This window comes from Bubalus kerabau, chromosome X (genome assembly GCF_029407905.1).
Source record: "Bubalus kerabau isolate K-KA32 ecotype Philippines breed swamp buffalo chromosome X, PCC_UOA_SB_1v2, whole genome shotgun sequence".
NCBI lineage: Eukaryota > Metazoa > Chordata > Mammalia > Artiodactyla > Bovidae > Bubalus > Bubalus kerabau.
Genome location: NC_073647.1, coordinates 106,519,170 through 106,540,053, shown reverse-complemented (window position 1 = coordinate 106,540,053; position 20,884 = coordinate 106,519,170). Strand labels below are relative to the sequence as shown.

Below are 20,884 nucleotides of genomic sequence, written 5' to 3'. Positions count from 1 at the left end.
CAGGCTGTGGATGAGAGTCACAACCTCCCCTGCATCACTGCCCCCTTTGAGGGTGGTGTCTGGGAGTCTAGAGATTCTGAAGGGAGAGAAAAAAAATACATAGTGCAGGGGGTACATGCACCCGCCCTGACAGAGATGCAGGTGCAGCTTGTTACAGTTACCAGGTGGGGATGAGCAGAGTTGGATTCGGTGACTCAAGAAGAAATGTGCAAATGAATGTAAAGGGAGAAAACACATGGAGAATGGGTAAACAGCTCCAACTCCCATTTCTGTACCAGGGTAGGTGCTCCATTCCTGTCGTGAGAAGGCTCCCTGGTCTGAGCTCTGGGAGGGAGTGATGAGCATTGTAAGGACCCACCATCAGCCCTAAGCAGGGGGCACTGAGTGTGTGAAGACATAAGTGTCAGCCTTTACCACTGACAGACACAGAAAGCTGCTTAGTCCTGCTGAGAGTGGGGCTCTGGAAGCTTAGGGAAGCTCAAAGGTAAGGTGGAGGTGGTGGTGGTTGTTCAGTCGCTCAGTTGTGTCCAACTATTTACTACCCATGGCCTGCAGCACGCCAGGCTCCTCTGTCCTACACTATCTCCCTGAGTTTGATCAAATTAATGTCCATTGGATTGGTGATGCTATCTAATCATCTCACCCTCTGTCGCCCCCTTCTCCTCCTGCCTTCAATTTTTTTGCATCAGAGTCCTTTCCAATGAGTAGCTATTTGCATCGGGTGGCCAAAGTTTTGCAGCTTCAGCATCCATCCTTCCAGTGAGTATTCAGAGTTCATTTCCTTCAGGATTGGCGGGTTTGTTCTCCTTGCTGTCCAAGGGATTCTCAAGGCTCATCTCTAGCACCACAATTCAAAAGCATCAATTCTTTGGCACTCAGCCTTCTTAATGATCCAACTCACACATCTGTACATCACTACTGGAGAAACCATAGTTTTGACTCTACAGACCTTTGTCAGCAAAGTGATGTCTCTGCTTTTTAATATGGTGTCTAGGTTTGTCATGGTCTTCCCTGAGGGCTCAGCGGTAAAGAATCTGTTATGCAGCACACTTAGGAGATATGGGTTCAATCCTTGGGTCAGGAAGATGCCCTGGAGGAGGGCATGGCAACCCACTCCAGTATTCTCATGTGGAGAATCCCCTGGACAGAGGAGCCTGGTGGGCCTCTGTCCATGGGGTCATAAAGAGCCGGACACTACTGAAGTGCCTGAGAATTCATGTAAGCTAGGTTTGTCATAGCTTTCCTTCCAAGGAGCAAGCGTCTTTTAATTTCATGGCTGCAATCACCATTTGCAGTGATTTTCGAGCCCAAGAAAATGAAATGTGTCACTGCTTCCACTTCAGTGCAGTTCAGTTCAGTCGCTCAGCCGTGTCCGACTCTTTGTGACCCCTTGAACTGCAGCATGCCAGGCCTCCCTGTCCATCACCAACTCCCGGAGTTCACCCAAACTCATGTCCATTGAGTTGGTGACACCATCCAACCATCCCATCCTCTGTCGTCCCCTTCTCCTCTTGCCCTCAATCTTTGTCAGCATTAGGATCTTTTCAAATGAGTCAGTTCTTTGCATCAGGTGGCCAGAGTATTGGAGTTTCAGCTTCAACATCAGCCCTTCCAATGAACACCCAGGACTGATCTCCTTTAGGATGGACTGCTTCCACTTACCCCCCTTCTATTTGCCATGAAGTGATAGGACCAGATGCCATGATCTTAGTGTTTTAATAGTTGAGTTTTAAGCCAGTTTTTTCACTCTCCTCTTTCACCCGTATCCAAAGGTTCTTTAGTCGCTCTTCACTTTCTGCCATTAGAGTGGTATCATCTGTGTATCTGAGCTTGTCGAGATTTCTCCCAGCAATCTTTATTCCAGCTTTTGAGTCATCCAGTCCAGCATTTTGCATGATGTACTCTGCGTATAAGTTAAATAAGCAGCATGACAATATACAGCCTTGTCATTCTCCTTCCCCGATTATGAAGCAGTCATTTGTTCCAACTCTGGTTCTAACGGTTGCTTCTTGGCCCCCATACAGGTTTCTGAGGAGACAGGTCGAGTAGTCTGGTACTGCCCTCTGTTTAAGAATTTTCTCTATTTGTTGTGATCCACGCAGTCAGAGGTCTTAGCGTAGTCAATGACACAGAAGTAGATGTTTTAGAAAAAGTAGATGCATTAAACATTTAGGAAGGAAAATGGACAGAACTCAGCAAGAATTTGGACTTGAGGTGAGGGAGAGGGAATCGTAAACATGGTTAAGACCAAGTGTCCTGTCATAAAGTACAAAACTGTCATGGTGAATTCTGGAAGTTGGCCAGGTCTGGGAAGAATTCCAAATTAGATTTTTATGTTTTTGAGCTCATGGTCTACATGGATACAATAACCAGTATTTAAATACTTAAAATTTCCTTTTCTTTTAGAAAAAGTATTGTGGTATAATTTATATACAATAAAAGCCAATACTTAAACGTATTACCGTTTGTAGATGTTTGACAAATGTATACCGTGGTGTAAATGCTACCACAATAAAAACGTAGAAAATGTCTCAATGTTCAAAAATGCTCCCTTGGGGCATTTGCCATCAGACTCCTTCCTCCACTCCTGTACCCTGGCAACCACAGATACATTTCTGTGCCAACAGTTGTGCCGTTTCCAGAAATCCATTGGCATGAAATCATATAATATGTAGCCTTCTGTGTCTGGTTTCTCTCATTTGCACAGTTGAGATGCATCCTTGCTCTTACATGCATTAGTTACTTTTTTTTTTTTTTTATCGTGTAGTATTCCTTTGTACAGGTATACTCTTCTGTTTTTCTTACATCTGTATACAAGTTGTTGAATAACTGGGTTGTTTCTACGTCTGGCTATTAGGAATACACGTGTGGAATATTTGAGTGCAGCCCACTGTGTGAGCATGTTTTCATTTCTCTTGGGAAAACTGCCTAGGAGTAGACTTGCTGGGTCATATAAGGCTTCCCAGGTGGCGCTAGTGGTAAAGAACCCATCTGCCAATGCAGGAGACTCAGCTTCAATCTCTTGCTCTAGAAGATCCCCTGGAGTAGGAAACAGCAACCCGCTCTAGTATTCTTGCCTGGAAAATTCCAGGAAGATAAGTCCTGGCAGATTACAGTCCATGGGGCACCAGAGAGTTAAACACGACTGAGCGACCGAACACACACACACATACATGGTAATTTGTGTATCTTAGAATCTAAAGTGTGTCCTCAGTAGACCACGTACACATGGATGTTTTTTTTAACTGTTCTCTCAGTGTCTGCCTTCTGGTTGGATTGTTTTATCTATTTACATTTAATGTTGATACAGACTTACATCTGCCAATGTATATTTCTGTCTCATGTCATTTTCTTCTATGGTCCTCATTTTACTGCTTTCTTTTCCATTCAATGGATAGTTTCTAATGTAGCATTTTAAACTCTTTACTGATTTTCCACTACTTTTAAGTTATTTCCTTAGCTGTATGCCACCATAAACATCTTACTTTATCACAATCAGCTGGAAATTTACACAAATGCTAATGAGATACAGAAACATTATTCCTATATCGCTCTATTCGGCTTTCCCTCTTTTCCTCATATTGTCACATATATAATAAATCCATAAAGGGTAAGCCCATTAATACATTCTTATTATTATTACATTATATATAACATTATGTGATGAAAAGCTGATATACAGCAGGATATCAGGTATCTATTTATAACTTCTGTTATATTCACCCTCTTTGTCATGATTTCTGATACTTTGCATATGTTAGTATGGATTTGACAGCATCCAGATTTGTTTCCTTACCTAATACAACTTTGCTCCAAACCACCTCCTTTGTGCTGCTACTGCAAATATATTACATGCCATATGTTGTTGGCCCAACAATAATTGGGCTTCTCTGGTGGCTCAGACAGTAAGGAATGTGCCTGCAATGCAGGAGACGCGGGTTCAATCCCTTGGTCAGGAAGATCCCCTGGAGAAGGGAAAGGCTAACCACTCTGGTACTCTTGCCTGGAGAATCCCATGGACAGAGGAGCCGAGCAGGCTACAGTCATGGGGTTGCCAAGAGTCAGACATGACTGAGCAACTTCTGCTTTCACAACAATAAATTATGTGATATTGTTTTAGACAGTTGCTTTTTAAATACAGGTGAAAGGAGTGAAATATGTATCCATAAAGAATTTTTCTTCATATAATTAACTTTGCCTGTGCTCTTTGCTTTTTCACATGAGTTCAGATTAACCTCTGAATTCACTTATTGTAGCATGAAGAACTTCCTTTAGTTTTTCTTGTAAGTCAGGTCTACCAACACATTCTCTGAAATTTTTTTTTAATTTGGGCATACCTTTACTTTGCTTTCATTTTTATTTTCTTAAACCACTTTATTGTGGTATGTGTGACATGTAAAAAGCTGTGTACGCACCCGTGAAATCATCACCAGCTTCAATATACAAAACTCAATTGTGTTTACATACTCGTGGTGAATACTCCTAATAAGTTAGAAAATTCCAGTTACAATATAAAAAGAACTTAGGAGTTAATTTAACCAAGGAGGTGTAAGATTTAAACACAGAAAATGACAAAACCAGTTGAAAGAAATTAATGAAAATTTAAGTAAATGGTCACTGACTATCAATGGGCACTAGAGTTTCCCCTAGAAATTTGCTGTCATTGTACACACATCTCTGAGCATGTGGGAATATTTCCCTAAGGCACATTCACAGCAGGGAGACCGCTGGATCAAAGACTTCCTTGGCTAAACACACATGTGTGGAGTACCTACTATGTGCATGTGCCTGACGCTGTTCTAAATGCCAAGGAGGCAACACAGAATAGGACTGACACTTGTCCCTCTTTCATGAAGGCAAATGCTGCTGAGGGTGAGGGCAGGACGGAATGTAAATTCTGATGGGTGCAACCACAGACCCCTGCAAAGGTGTTTCACCAGTTCACACTGGCCTCAGTGAGACAGGGGAGTGAATGTGCCTTTACTGGCATCTGGGTACCATTTGTAGGGTGGGAGGTCTTGGCAGGAAGCTAGACACCTTGTGTCCAGTTCCTTAGAAGAGCCTCAAGTCCACAACTAGGATTGATCCACGTAGGGATTTCAGGGGACGTGAACACCCTAGGTGTCCACACCCTTGGTTGTGACATCACAAAGTGTATTTGACAAAGCATGGGAGGTATCTGACCCATCGCTGGCTCTGCACCCTGAGTGTGCCATCTCTGACCTGGAGATAAGTCTGTGAGCCAGGGATTGAGGGTGCTGAACCCTTGAGGGGTTTACTATGCCTTAGGCTGTGAACTTTGCAGTTTGTAGGACGCGGGGTACCATGGTCTGAGGTCTCTTTGTGGGGCTGCATGGAACATCGTGAAAGAGCTGTATGCGTTCACCATACCAGTGCTCTGTGCAGTTGGGTTTCTCCATGGCAGCTTATGAAGTTGCTAAAATACATGTCGGCCTGTACTTGAATTTCATCTCAGCTGATTTCATGTGTCTTGCCTCATTTATTGAGTCTCTAGAGTTTCAGTTTGGTGGATTGTTTGGTGTCGGGTGTCCAGTGCAGTGAGGTCTGCCAGCTGCTATTTCCTTGGTCCATATCTGGTCGAGTGTATCATTGATATTTGGGTTTTGTGACCCATAGTGTGAGGTCCCTTCCTTTCCCTTCCCTGGCCTTTCCCTTCTCCAGGGGAATCTTCCCAACCCAGGGATCGGACCCAGGTCTCCTGCATTGCAGGCGGATTCTTTACCAGCTGAGCCATAAGGGAAGCCCAAGAATACTGGAGTGGTAGCCCTCCCATCTCCATCGGATCTTCCCAACCCAGGAATCGAACCACGGTCTCCTGCATTGCAGGAGGATTCTTCAACAGCTGAGCTATCAGGGATTGAAACATTTCACATTGTTGTTCAGTGGCTCAGTCGTGTCCGACTCTTTACAACCTTGTGGACTGCAGCATGCCAGGCTTCCCTGTCCTTCACTATATCCCAGAGTTTGCTCAAACCCATGTCCATCGAGGCAGTGATGCCATCCAACCATCTCATCCTCTGTTGGTCCCTTTTCCTCCTGCCCTCAATCTTCCCCAGCATCAGGGTCTTTTCCAATGAGTCGGCTCTTCACATCAGGTACCCAAAATATTGGAGCTTCAGCTTCACTATCAGTCCTTCCAATGAATATTGAGGGTTGATTTTCTTTAGGATTGACTTATTTGATCTCCTTGCTGTTCAAGGGACTCTCAAGAGTCTTCCCCAGCATCACGGTTTCAAAGGTTCAATTCTTTGACGCTCAGCCTTCTGTAGGTCCAACTCTCCCATCCATACAGCACTACTGGAAAAACCGTAGCTTTGACGATAGGGACCTCTGTCGGCAACGTAATGTCTCTGCTTTTGAACATGCTGTCTCGGTTTGTCATCGCTTTTCTTCCAAGGAGCCAGCGTCTATTAATTTCATGGCTGCAGTCACGGTCTGCACTGGTTTTGGAGCCCAAGAAAATACAGTTTCTCAGTGTTTCCATTTGTTTCTCCATCTATTTGCCATGAAGTGACAGAACCAGATCCATGACATAATTTTTGAATGCTCAGTTTTAAGACAGCTTTTTTACTCTCCTCTTTCACCTGCATTGAGAAGCTCTTTAGATCCTCTTCCATTTCTGCCATAAAGGTGGTGTCATCTGTGTATCTGAGGTTATTGATATTTCTAAAAGCAATCTTGATTCCAGACTGAGTTTCATCCAGCCCAGCATGTCACATGATATACTCTGCATATAAGTTAAATAAGCAAGATCACAATATAGAGCCTTGACGTGCTCTTTTCTGAAGCTTAAATCAGTCTGTTCTTCCATGTCCAGTTCTAGCTGATGCTTCTTGTCCTGCATACAGCTTTCTCAGGAAGCAGGTAAGGTGGTCTGCTAGTCCCATCTCTTGAAGAATTTTCCACAGTTTGTTGTGATCCACACAGTGAAAGGCTTTCAGTTCAGTTCAGTTCAGTCACTCAGTCGTCTCTTACTCTTTGTGACCCAATGAAACGCAGCACGCCAGGCCTCCCTGTCCATCACCAACTCCCGGAGCTTACTCAAACTCATGACCATTGAGTCGGTGATGTCATCCAACCATCTCATTCTCTGTCATACCCTTCTCCTCCTGCCCTCAATCTTTCCCAACATCGGGGTCTTTTCAAATAAGTCAACTCTTCACATCAGGTAGCCAAAATATTGGAGTTTCAGCTTCAACATCAGTCCTTCCAATGAACGCCCAGGAATGATTTCCTTTAGGATGGACTGGTTGGATCTCCTGGCAGTCCCAGGGACTCTCAAGAGTCTTCTTCAACACCACAGCTCAAATGCATCAATTCTTTGGCACTCAGCTTTCTTTATAGTCCAACTCTCATAACCATACATGACCACTGGAAAACCCATAGCCTTGACTAGATGGACCTTTATTGACAAAGTAATGTCTCTGCTGTTTAATATGCTGTCTAGTTTGGTCAAAACTTTCCTTCCAAGGAGTAAGCGTCTTTTCCTTTCATGGCTGCAATCACCATCTGCAGTGATTTTGGAGCCCCCAAAAATAAAGTCTGTCACTGTTTCCACTGATTCGCCATCTATTTCCCATGAAGTGATGGGACCAGATGCCATGATCTTAGTTTTCTGAATGTTGAGCTCTGAGCCAAATTTTTCACTCTCCTCTTTCACTTTCATCAAGAGGCTCTTTAGTTCTTCACTTTCTGCAATAAGGGCGGTGTCATCTGCATATCTGAGGTTATTGATATTTCTCCTGGCAATCTTGATTCCAGCTTGTGCTTCTTCCAGCCCATCGTTTCTCATGAGGTACTCTGCATATAAGTTAAATAAGCAGGGTGACAATATACAGCCTTGATGTACTCCTTTTCCTATTTGGAACTAGTCTGTTGTTCCATGTCCAGTTCTAACTGTTGCTTCCTGACCTGCATGCACGTTTCTCAAGAGGCAGGTCAGGTGGTCTGGTATTCCCATCTCTTTCAGAATTTTCTACAGTTTATTGTGATCCACACAGTCAAAGGCTTTGGCATAGTCAATAAAGCAGAAATAGATGTTTTTCTGGAACTCTCTTGCTTTTTCGATGATCCAGCAGATGTTGGCAATTTGATCTCTGGTTCCTCTGCCTTTTCTAAAACCAGCTTGTACATCAGGAAGTTCGCAGTTCATGTATTGCTGAAACCTGACTTAGAGAATTTTGAGCATTACTTTACTAGCATGTGAGATCAGTGCAATTGTGCGGTAGTTTGAGCATTCTTTGGCATTGCCTTTCTTTGGGATTGGAATGAAAACTGACCTTTTCCAGTCCTGTGGCCACTGCTGAGATTTCCAAATTTGCTTACATATTGAGAGCAACACTTTCACAGCATCATTTTTAGAATTTGAAATAGCTCAACTGGAATTCCATCAACTCCACTAGCTTTGTTCGTAGTGATGCTTTCTAAAGCCCACTTGACTTCACATTCCAGGATGTCTGGCTCTAGGTGAGTGATCACACCATCGTGATTATCTAGGTCATGAAGCATAGTCAATTAATTTTTTCCCAGAATTCCTTTGCTTTTTCTATGATCCAATGGATGTTGGCAGTTGGATCTCTGATTCCTCTGCCTTTTCTCAATCCACGTTGTACATCTGGTACTTGTCTGTTCACATATCGTTGAATCCTAACATGATGGATTTTGAGAATGACCTGGCTAGCATCTGAAATGGGTGCAGTTGTGCAGTACTTTGAACATTCCTTGGCATGACCCTTCTTTGGGATTGGAATGAAAACTGACCTTTCCAGTCCTGTGGCCACTGCGGAGTTTTCCAAATTTCCTGGCATATTGAGTGCAGCACTTTAACAGCATCATCTTTCAGGATTTGAAATAGCCAGGATTCCATCAACTCCACCAGCTTTGTTCACAGTAACGTTTCCTAAGGCCAACTTGACTTCACACTCCAGTATGTTTCACGTTGTTTCACATTGGCACAACCAAATTCATCAAAAATTGTGAACTTGTGTTTCAGAGGCTACAACAATTCCTACTCAATGTGGGTGCCAAAAAACTTGAGGTCCAAAGTAAAGTCTAAACATTGAAAATATCTACATTCCTTTAAAGACAGGCGTTTACACTTTGAAGTGAAGCCAGGTGACTCCTGAGTCCCAGGTCACGGAGCTGCTGGGCTGGAGGTGTGGCTGAAACTGAGGCAGCCGCAACCTGAGGCCCTCTCCCTGCGTGGAGGGAGGGCCTGCCCCAAGGATGAGAAGAACAGGACCCTCAGGGGTCTCACAGTCTAGCAGGGAGGCAGGCACATTGCTTCAGGCAGCACATATTCATCGAGGCTTTTCTTGGCTCTCTGTGGTGGATACAAGTGGCCCGCCCTCAGAAATCCCTGTGCTGGACTTTACTCTCCCCAAAGGGGAAGGGTAGGGGTGGGAGGCACCCAGTAAACCCTCCTCATAACAACCCAGGACATTCTACAGTGTGTTAGAAGGGGGTGGTGCTGTGATCAGATACATGTAAGTCCTGTAAGGGACTGGTACTGTGGGCAGCAAGGGGGAAAGCTGCAAGTCACAGTATTGAACAGAGCAACCAGGGTGGGCTTCATTAAGGAGCTGATATTTTAACAAAGACTTGAAGGGGGAAAGGAGTCAGCACAGAAGACATCTGGAGTCAGGATATTGCAGAAGAGGGAACAGTGGGGATAAACGCTGGAGTCAGATACTGCCAGGAGGCCAGGGCAGCCGGGAGCAGGGAGTGAGAGTTGAACAGAAAGCAGGGACTACATACCGCGGAACTGGGTAAGCGTCTGCTCTGTCGGCGAACCAACAGGGACAAGCAGGGGTCATAGGTGCTGATGGACATGCCTGTGCCAGGCCTGTGAGGGAGGCAGAGGCAGCACAGGGGGAAAGAGCAGAGACAGCTGAGGTGGGGCAAGCAAGGAGTGAGGAGGATGCACGAGGGGCAGCTCCCAGTGAGGCTGACGGCCTCCCCTGGACTCCACACGCCTTTCCTACCTGTGCTGGTGTCCCTGACTCCATAGACGCCTGTGCTCCGGGCACAGGGTCAGAGACTCCACTGGCAGTCTGAGTTCATTCAACAGTCCATCGTCTGGACACATAGTTGCGGGGCCTACATTGCCACTTGGTCCTTGGGAAACGTTCAGTGACCTGAATGGTGCTCTCAGGATCTTGACCCCAGTTGCACTGTGAGGCTACAACTGTGGCTGATGGGGCAACAGAGTGACCCACACGTGTGTAATGAACCTTGCAGCCTCTTCGATCAGGAGTTTCCAGAATTAGGGGTCATATGAAACATGCACTCCAATCCCCGCCCCCAAAGGGAAGAGAATCTGATTCCACAGATGTCCTGCTTACTCCATTCTTCTGTGTCGTTGTTAACACAAAAGTAACTGGTCCACGAAGAGCTACACTTTATTGACTGAGTATTTACCTTGAGTCCCGGTCCTTCATTCATTGAGGAAGTAGTTCTAAGCAGGGACCAGACGCTATGTCTCCTCCGACTGTGGCTGGATTGGTTAGGGATGATGGGGACTGTCCCCTGCAAGCAGATGACTGCCACGTGCTCTGTGAGAAAAGCGATGGCAGGATTTAAATTATAGAACTCTGGGAACACAGAAGAGAGCATCTGACCCCTGCCATATGTCCGGGGGTGGGATGTGGTGTGGGTCCCTAGTCAGGACACATTCTCATGGTGGGTCCGGGGTGGGGGGTTCTTGAGGTGGCACTTTGACCTTCCACAGTTTACACACACACAAGCAGAAGAGCACAGACCTGGACACAGGTGGAGCCAGACAGACTTTCATTCCAAGTTGTCTCCAGAGCACCATGGCAGCTGGGTCGTCTCCAGCGCTGTCTTACAGCCACTAAAAACACTTCCTGTGCTTGGCGTGCCTCCCGATTCCTTATACCTGATAAATAGAGTGAGACTGCTGGAGACATAACTGGGGTGGGGGCTGGTTGCAAAGCCTCTCTGATATGGCAGAGTGCCTCCCCGCAGGGGAAGTTAAAGTCCTGATTGGTGTTGCCTCTGGAGCATCCCTTTCTACGAGCGGACTCCAGTTTCTTGGCTGCAAGGCAGCTCCTCATAAGGCGCACACACAAAGGGGCTTAGGACCTTTCAGGGTGGCTTTGCCCTACTGGGTACCCACGTTTCACAAGCGGGCAGGAGACTGGGACACTGATGGCTCTCGTCTCATGGAACAACATCTGCATCTCGGTAACTGAAACACAAGCCACGCGTGTTGTTGTGACTGCAGAGAGGACTGGCTTTGCACTCAAGAGAAACTAGGGCGTGACTCCCAGATCCAGCTTTTACTGCATCAGCCACCTAAGCTCTTTCAGCTTGCTTCCTTGTCTGTGAGAAGGCTGGGGTTCATCCTTACCCCTCTGGGTCTGTGGGGAATAAAACCCCATATGCCCGGCTCCCACAAACTCCATAAGTAGACTCCAGGTGGGTCATTTACACTGACCCCCCCCCCTTTACGGACACATCAGTGGTGAGGGACGCATGCCAGAGCCCCTGAGAGTCTACTCCATCCTCTGGCTGGGGTGAGGGTTGGGGTGGGGGTGGTGGAACTGGTGCCGTGTCGAACTATTTAACTGGCTTTACATACCACAGGCACACACTTCATTTCATATTTAGGTGTGTTCTGCTCAGAGGAGTTGTAGTGAAGGAAGTCAGTCGTGACAGTTGACTCTGTAGCAAGTAGAAGCAGCAGTGAGGTCGCTCCCTCCACTGGCCATCACAGGAACTGGCGGTTCCCTCCATGGGTTGATGGCACCAGGTGGAGACACCTGAGGAGTTGCAAGAAGGTGCTGTGACATTCCCTAGGAGGGTCCCCATACTGAGCTGGCAGCTCATCCTTGCCTCCCTGATGACCACAGGGACTAGTAAATAAAACCCCTGCATAGGGAGGACGTGTTAATATACTTCATCTTGTCCTAACAGGAACTCAACACTATAGAGTGAAAAATAGTGAAAATCTCATCAACACACAGTGCATGGGTAGGGCAGCTCAAGTCCTGTTCCGTGTACTGGGTCACAGACACCGCAAAGTGACATTGTGGAATTTCCGTGCTTTGGCTTATCCCTGCTCACTGTGAAGCAGGTGGTCACCCTGGATCCCTTTATACTTCCAATGCTGTGACCAAATTCAAAAGGCCATATTCAAAGACAACAATGGGCCCATATAAAGCATGAGGAGAGCTTTTCTGTCTGTATCCTATTCTTAGCAAGGAAGCCTTTCCCAGACAAACTCTGCCATCAGATTGCATTTCTCTTCAGCTCATCGTGTAGCAGGGATTCATAGTGAAATCCCCACCACCTTCCATTTGGTAAAAATATCAAATCTGCCAACTGTGAGTTTTCTCCCAGGTACTTTCCAGGAAAAATGGAAATTGCTCTACCGAGACTGACAGCTGAACCTAAGAAGGAATCAGGCAGATGAGGAGGGAGGAAGGGCATGTTAAGGTGGAGGCAAAGGCAGGAGTGAGATTGTGAATTCGGTGGGTGGGGAGGGGGTGAGAGGGGGCAGGGGGCAGCTAGGGAGTAGGAGTGTGAGCACACCGGCCATCTGATGAACAGAGAGAGGTCTGGGTGGCTGAAATATCAAGTGGGGCATGGAGCAGATGGAGGGTGTCTGGTGGAGATCGGGCATTTGGGGGCAGACAAGACCTGCTGCGCCTAGTCCAGGAGGCTGGACAGTATCCTAAGAGCAGCAGGCAGCCCGTGCAGAGTTTTGAGCAGGGGTGTCATGCCCAGATGCACTGAAGAAAGCTTCCCTTCCTCAGGCAGCAGGACAGACCATGTGTTGGAAAGTATCAGGATTGCTGGTGCTTGTCAAGGAGAGAGACGAGGGTGACCTGGACTAGGGAACTCACTATGCTGATGGGCAGAAGGAAGAGGATCTTACTTAGACTTAGGAGGCCGAGAGGTGAGGCTTGATGATTGAGAGTGTGGTGAGAGAGAGGCAGCAGGCAAGGATGGCTTTAAGCATCTCTGGCCTAAGCAGCTGGGGAGAAGGCTGCCTTGCACTGAGTCAGGGAACAGTAAAGGAGGTGCAGCTGTGGGGGGCGGGGTTGGGGGGGGATGGGTGCAGTTTGGACATGTTGAATATTCCTTGCCTGAGAGACTCAAACACGTACTATCAGAACGACTTGGGGGAGCTGACCTAACTTCTCTGTGCCCATGATGCCTCATCTGTGATGGGGGAATGAGGCTAAGAATTAAGAAAAAGACTAATTTCCTGTTTCATTGCTTTAGTCTAGGAGAATGTTCTCCTTTTACAAACAAGTGCTATCTTACTGTCAGGTATTCCGTCGGTAAAATGGGAATGTATCTGCTTATCCATATATCTACTTGGTTTTACATATCTGCTTTGTGTATTTTCCACCATGTGGTATGTATTGTCAACCGTAAAGAGAAATAAACTCAAAGGAACAAGCGTTTCTTGTCACATGCATGCAGAACGGCAGTCCATCAGCCTGTCTCTCAGAGAAACAGCCCCCTTTAGAACCTCCTGTAGCTCCTCACTCCCTCCAGGGGGTGGGTAGAGGCCTGTGGGACCCAGTGTGTCTTACACTTCTCTTCCCTGTGAAGGCATCTCCGGTGTCCCAGAAGTTGCCTAGCACTTGTTGAGTGCAGTCTCCCTACAGCCCTGTGAGTTGACTAGGGAAGTCTGTAGTCAGGAAGAGAGTGCTGAGCCTGATGTGTGGATCTGGAAACCATCAGCCTGTGGTGCCGAGCTGGGAGGTGATGAAGCCACAGATACCTAGATTTGAATCAAGGTCCCACCACTTATTCCTTCTGTGACCGTGGGCAAGTTACTTACACTCTCCGTGACTTAGCTTCCTGAATTGAAGAGGATGATGATCCTATTCTGCAATAATGACTCCTTTTTGTTGCCTTCATTTAGATTACCAAAAAAACCCCACAGACAAACAAACCTTTTGAGAACTATACAGTGATGTTCAAGTGTCGATTTCTTCCAGAGTAAAAACGGAACCTGTCAACAAAGATATGAAAAGATGCTCAAACTCACTCATCGTGAGAAAAATGCAAATCAGAGCCACAATTAGGTATCTTGTCACAGCGGTCAGAGTGGGCATCATCGGAAAGCTACGCACAATAAATGTTGGAGTGGATGTGGAGAAAAGGAATCCTCCTATACTCTTTGTGAGAATGAAAATTAATAGAGCCACTATGGAGAACAGTATGGAGATTTCCTTTAAAACCGGGAATAAAACTACCACGTGCTGTGCTTAGTTGCTCAGCTGTGTCCGTCTCTTTGCAACCTCATGGACTGTAGCCCACCAGGCTACTCTGCCCATGGGGATTCCCCAGGCAAGACTACCCAGGTGGGTTGTCATGCCCTCCTCCAGGGGAACTTCCCAACCCAGGGACCGAAGCCCGTCTCCTGCAGTGCAGGCGAATCCATTATTGTCTGAGCCACCAGGGAAGCCCATAAATACTGGAGTGGCCTGCCTATCCCTTCTCCAGGGGGTCTTCCCAACCCAGGATTTGAACTGGATTCTCCCACACTACACATGGATTCTCTACCAGCTGAGCTACCACGGAAGCCCATAAAACTACCATATGACCCAGCAATCACACTATTGGGCATACGCCCTGAGAAAACTATAATTCAGAAAGACACATGTATCCAAATATTCCTTGCATCAGTATCTACAATATCCACGACATGGAAGAAATATAGATGTCTGCCAATGAATGGATAAAATGTCGTGGTACATATATACAATGGAATACTCATCAGTTATAAAATGGAATGAATTTGAGTCATTTCTAGTGAATTGGATGAAGCTAGAGCCTGTTATACAGAGTGAAATAAATCAGAAAGAGAAAAAAAAAATCCTACATCAACAAATGTATGTGAAATTTAGAAAAACGGTACAGATGAACCTATTTGCAGGGCAAGATTAGAGTCTCAGTCATGGACAAGAGAATTATGGATACAGCATGCAAGGAGAGGATGGATTGAATTGAAAGCATAGCACTGAAATATACAGATTACCATGTGTAAAATAGATAGCTAGGGCAAGCTTCTGTATAGCACAGGAAGCTTAGTTTGGTGCTCTGTAATGACCTAGAGGGGTGGGGTTCGGGGGTGGAAGAGAAGTTCAAGAGGGAGGGGATATATGTATACACTTATAGCTGATTCACCCTTGTCCTACAGCAAAAATTAGCACAACATTTAAAGCAATTATAATCCAATTTTAAAAGGTGAGGGGTGTTCAAACCTCTCTGCCTTTATACTTATCTACTGGGACCGGCATGCAGGATGCTCATATTTACCATGCTGACAAAGTTCAACTTCACCTGAGCTGTTAACAAAAGCCACAGGAAAGAAATCTCTGCAGACTTTCATGTCCCCAAAATGACTTAATGCAAAGCACCACCCTTCCCCTTTGGACTTCGGTAAGATTCGTCCAAAGTATCCAGTGACTCCTGGGTTTACCTACCACAAGGTCAAGTACAGACCTTCCTCCTTGTCATTAAAGGGCAGACACAGACCATCCAGCTCCTTGTTTTCTGTCTCATGACTAGGAATGGAGATTAAAAGTCAGTTCTCCTGAAACTAGCTAGTCACAAAGATAATCATTTCCTCTTCTGTCGATGAGATTTCCCCCTAAATGTTTTCCCCCCTTCAAAGGTCCCCATTGTCACTTCTCTACTACTCTCCGTGGAATGAAGTACAGTGCAAAACCACCTTGCTGGCAGTCTGATCTTCAGGTCTGTGGTGCCCTCCCAAATTCAATCGGTAGAAATACAGCCAGTGTCTCTAATAGTTTGCTTTTACTCTTTCCTAGTGTGTTACTAGTAACAATTGGTAGAAAAACATGCAAATAACAGGAGCTGCTCCTCACGTGGACAGGCGACAACACAAATTACCAGGCATCGGGGAGAAGCCCCCGCCTTCCGATCCCAAGAGCCGACCATCACCAGCTCTCATCTGTGTGGAAGGAAACTTCCTGCGACTCTGGCAAGGATGGTCCCTCCTAGCCTCCAAGCTGCTAGGAGAGGACCTCCGGGCACGCGGTCGAGAGGACCCGGCACTAACTCCTCTTCTCCGAATCCCCCCCGCCCTACTGCCATTGTCCCTGCGGAGGAACCTACTTGTCTTCAGGCCATTCCAGGCTCCCTCTCAAAACACTACAACCCAGGGAATACGCAGGAAGGTCCTTCTATAAGGAAGGGAGGGGTAAATGTCCCATCTTTGTGACGTCAAAATCAGGCCTGCCAACTCTTCACCCCTGAAGGGCGGGTAGGCTCTGTAGGATGCTGGAGGACTCCTCTCGGTGGTCTTTACCCTTCTATTCCACACACACTAAGGATGGGAGGCCGACCGCCGCCCACTCCCGGCTTCTTGCATGGGCTGGGGATGGGAGGCACTTCATTGACGTCCTGCTGTTGAGAACCTGATCCTGAGAAGGAATGTGTGAGAGCGAGGGGTAGAGAGAGGAACAGACACGCAGAGGAAGACATCTATCTCTCTAGGACCAACCAGGTGAGCCTTAGTGTCACAGGACCAGAATCCTCTTTAGCCAAGTGGGATCCGTCTTCTCTCAGAACAGTTATTTTCCCCAGATACCCCACCACTTCAGTAGCAGATGGCGGTTGGACAGTCTTCAGTTGAGTTCAGTTGCTCAGTCGTATCTGACTCTTGGCGACCCCAAGGACTGCAGCACATCAGGCTTCCCTGTCCATTACCAACTTGCAGATCCTACTCAAACTCATGTCCATCCCGTCGGTGACTCCATCCAACCATCTCATCCTTTGTTGTCTCCTTCTCCTCCTGCCTTCAATCTTTCCCAGCGTCAGGGTCTTTTCCAATGAGTCGGTTCTTCTCATCAGGTGGCCCAAAGTATTGCAGTGTCAATTTCAGCATCAGTCCTTCCAATGAATATTCGGGACTGATTTGCTCAAGAACGGACTGGTTGGATCTCCCTGCAGTCCAAGGGACTCTCAAGAGTCTTTTCCAACACCACAGCTCAAAAGTATCCATTCTTAAGCACTCAGCTTTCTTTATAGTCCACCTCTCACATCCATACATGACTACTGGAAAAACCAAAGCTTTGACTAGACGGACCTTTGTTGGTAAAGTAATGTCTCTGCTTTTGAATATGCAGTCTAAGTTAGTCATAGCTTTTCTTCCAAGGAGAAAGCGTCTTTTAATTTCATGGCTGCAGTCAACATCTGCAGTGACTTTCAAGTCCAAAAAGTAAAGTCTCTCACTGTTTCCATTGTTTCCCCACCTATTTGCCATGAAGTGATGGGACCGGATGCCATGATCGTAGTTTTCTGAATGTTGAGTTTTAAGCCAACTTTTTCACTCTCTTCTTTTACATTCATCAAGAGGCTCTTTAGTTCTTCTTCACTTCCTGCCATAAGGGTGGTGTATTTTTCACTCTCCTCTTTGAAGTTCATCAAGGGGCTCTTTAGTTCTTCTTTGCTTTCTGTCACAAGGATGGTGTCATCTGCATATCTGAGGTTATTGATATTTCTCCCAGCAATCTTGATTCCAGCTTGTGCTTCATGCGACCTGGCATTTCACATATGTACTCTGCATATAAGTTACATTGGCAGGGTGACAATATACAGCCTTGATGTACTTGAGAACCCCATGAACAGTACGGACAGGCTGTATGTGACTTATTTTTCTTTCCCTCCTTGTGGGTCGCCCATTTTAAACTGATATCGAAACATCCTATGGACATCAGTCGATGTCCAGGATAACTGGGCTCAAATAGCTGTTCACCAGGTTCAGAAGTAGGCTCTTTACTTGGCATCAGCTTCCTCCATGCCTCCCGTCCCAGGTAACAAAATGAGGCAAAATAATGAAGTATTTTCACGGAAGTGATTTTCCCATATTGAAATCATCACAGGTGTTCTTTCTCAAGAGTGTGTGAGTTAGACCTTGATGTGACATAGGAATAAGTACATACTTGTAACAGGCTCCTTGAGTCCTGCCTTGGTGTGCAATGCTTTTGAAAACTTTTATCTCCTGAATCGACCAGTAGCAGTGTATAGTAATTTAAAAAGGAAGGCATCTTTGGTTGTCTGGTGTCCTGGGATACAGCTGATCCTGGGCAGTAGACCTCTGCTGTGGTCAGAAATTTGGATATCTGATTAGTTAGGGGTTTCCATTTGTATTTCGATTGTTGTTGATTAGTCCCTAAGTCGTGTCCCATTCTTTTGTGATCCCATGGACTGTACCCACCAGGCTTCTCTGTCCATGGGATTCCCCAGGCCAGAATACTGGAGTGGGTTGCCATTTCCTTTTCCATGGGATCTTCATGACCCAGGGATCAAACCCCAGTCTCCTGCATTAGCAGGTGGATTCTTTACCACTGAGCCACCAGGGAAGCCCTTGTATTTCCAATAGCATTGCCTTATATTTGACATACCTCTATTGGCTGTATTACTTACATCTATGCACCTGTGTGTTAGGGTTGCTTTGCTTGTTTGTTTCATCAGAAAGAGAAAATTGAAGTGGCATTGCTTGCTTAAGTCTCTCAGGGAACCAGCAACAGTAAAAATGTATTTTAAAAAAAGTATTTCCATATCTTAAGGAGATGAATTTCCACAACTCCCTATGAAGGGGTTTAGTCTCCTGCCTAAAACGTACTGACATTGAATGAACTCTTTCGTGCATGGTCACTTTAGGAAAGAAGTGGTTCTACTCTTTTTAAGTGATTATTGGCTACATTTAAAATTATGCTTGAGATTGTGTGAAATAGGTAAGTACAACTACAGATCCCAGTGATCCATTTTCTTTACCCTGGATGTGGGTGCAGTACAAACTCAGTATAAACAATGAGTTTGGGTAGAGCCAACATGCCCTGCACAGAAATTTTGTTTATAAAGTGGACAGACTGTATGTGCTAACAGGAAATCTATACTTTGTTCAGCAGATTATTCATCTAATAAAGGAGGACCTAGAGCCAAGGGAATGTATAACATGGTGATTGTGAGCTAAAATAGGTGACGACATTGAGAGAGTGGTATTATGAATAGTGCAGAAACCTTCACATTTCAACCCGCACAGATGAAAAATGGTCAGGACCACTACCAAGCAGTGTGACCTTGAGTAAGATGCTCACCCTCTCTGATCCTCAGTTCCCATGTCTGCAAATGGGGACAATAATATTCTATGTTATCCCACCCCCAGGCGAAGCCCATTCCTGACCCTCTGATCCCAGCCTCCGCTGGCTCCTGAGGCCAAGGCTCTCATCACACTTGTGTGACCATTGTCTTCAGTCTGGCTCCCTGCCCACCCCACGGTGAGCTCCTTGAGGACCCTCTTGCTGCCTGAAACGTTCTTGTGCCCACAGAGTCTGGAAAGCACCGGTCTGGGAGTCTGGTGCCCCACAGGAGCTCAGAACACGTTCACCGTCTTATGAGTGATGATAAGGTGAGGTACACAGAGCAGTGCAGCTGTTGATACTTGTCCATTTGTTTGCTGCAAACCACATATGCGAAAAAAGTGGCTAGAGCAAACCTCTTGGCTCGGTTTTCATAGGCCCAGGGCTGTGTCTGTCTTTTATTCCCACCTTGTCCAGAACCTTATTGTACCAGAGTAGCACTCGCCTTTGCCCTCCCTAGTGCATCACCATCAAGCAGCTGTTTCTCAACTGAATTGCAAATGAGTGAACCCTGAAAATTCTAGGCTCACATTTCTGTTCCTTTGAGTGGGTGATGGGTATCCTGTCTTCTATCCCCACTTGGACAGGAGTGTCTAGTGTCCGTCTCTTCCCACTTGGCTTCCCATTTATTCTATATCTTGGAGAATCCATTACCTCCTGAGACTGAGGTCTGTCCTTGGCTATGGCTGCTTTCGGCACTGTGCTGAGGGCATTGATGACCAGGTGGGCGCTGGGGGGATACTTGTTGGATGAATACAGCTCAGACGGCCAGGCTACTTTATTTCACCGGTGAGAGGTGTAAATTCCATTCATCCTGCCATTAGCAGGATGGACGCTTTGAACCTGCTGATCAGTGCCCTGGGCAAGTCCACAGGAGCCCTGTCACTCTGCTCTCCTCTCTTCCTCTTGCTTGCATAGCTTCTTCTACTCCGTACCTTTCCCGTGCCCTCCTTTGTGCTCCCACTGCTCTCCGTGTGCATGTACACTGTGCTTGAGCCCAGCCATTCCCCTGATCTCACGTTGTGTGATTGTCAGTTACCTTTCTGATTAGGTTCTTTGAGCAGTTTTCTCTTTACTCACAGTCCAAGGTGGATGCTGCAATACTGTAAGCATCATGGGTCTCCTTTTATTCTTTTTCTTTCATTTTCTTCTTTTTTTCTTCCTTTTTTCTCTTTTATGAGGAAACAATACAGTGTGTGGGTACGGACACTAGCTCTGATTCTAGACAACCTTCCTTGCACCCAGTTCTCCCACTTGTTATCATCACATCTTGAGAAATTAAATTGGCTCACTGTGCCACAGCAGCCTCACCTGAAAATGGGTGAATTATTCTGAATAATGACACGAACTTAGCAGGTTGTATTTGTGAGTATGGCATGAGGTTAGTAGAGATGTGCTGGCATATTCCCTGGTGTAATGACTACTGAGCTTCAAGGTCACATTAAACATCTGTGTCCAGCCCTAGAGGCTCCTTCCTTCTCAGCCACAGTCCTCGAGCTTTTTCCTCACAGCTAGACGAACAGGAGGCTGGCTTTTCTGTTACACCTCTCCCACCTGGAAACCACTCACAGACTTCATCTTCTGTTGCATGCATCATTCTGTTCCTGGTAATATTGTCCTCAGGTGGATTGAGGCTCCTCCTATTTCAAGGGGATGCCCAGGACTGAAAATAAGGGTATGATGTTTCCATGCTCCCCCATGGCATGGAA

The 20,884-nt window shown here is 46.2% G+C and overlaps 1 long non-coding RNA gene across 1 annotated transcript; it reads right to left on the bottom strand.

Annotated features, from left to right (window-relative positions):
* Positions 1-10,243: 10,243 nt before the first annotated feature.
* On the bottom strand, positions 10,244-11,773 carry LOC129639172 (uncharacterized). Its single transcript, XR_008708241.1, has 3 exons — positions 11,624-11,773; positions 10,782-10,918; positions 10,244-10,574 (listed from the first exon to the last, which is right to left on the bottom strand). It is a non-coding gene; the product is annotated as an uncharacterized LOC129639172 (long non-coding RNA).
* Between the last annotated feature and the right edge of the window lie 9,111 nt (positions 11,774-20,884).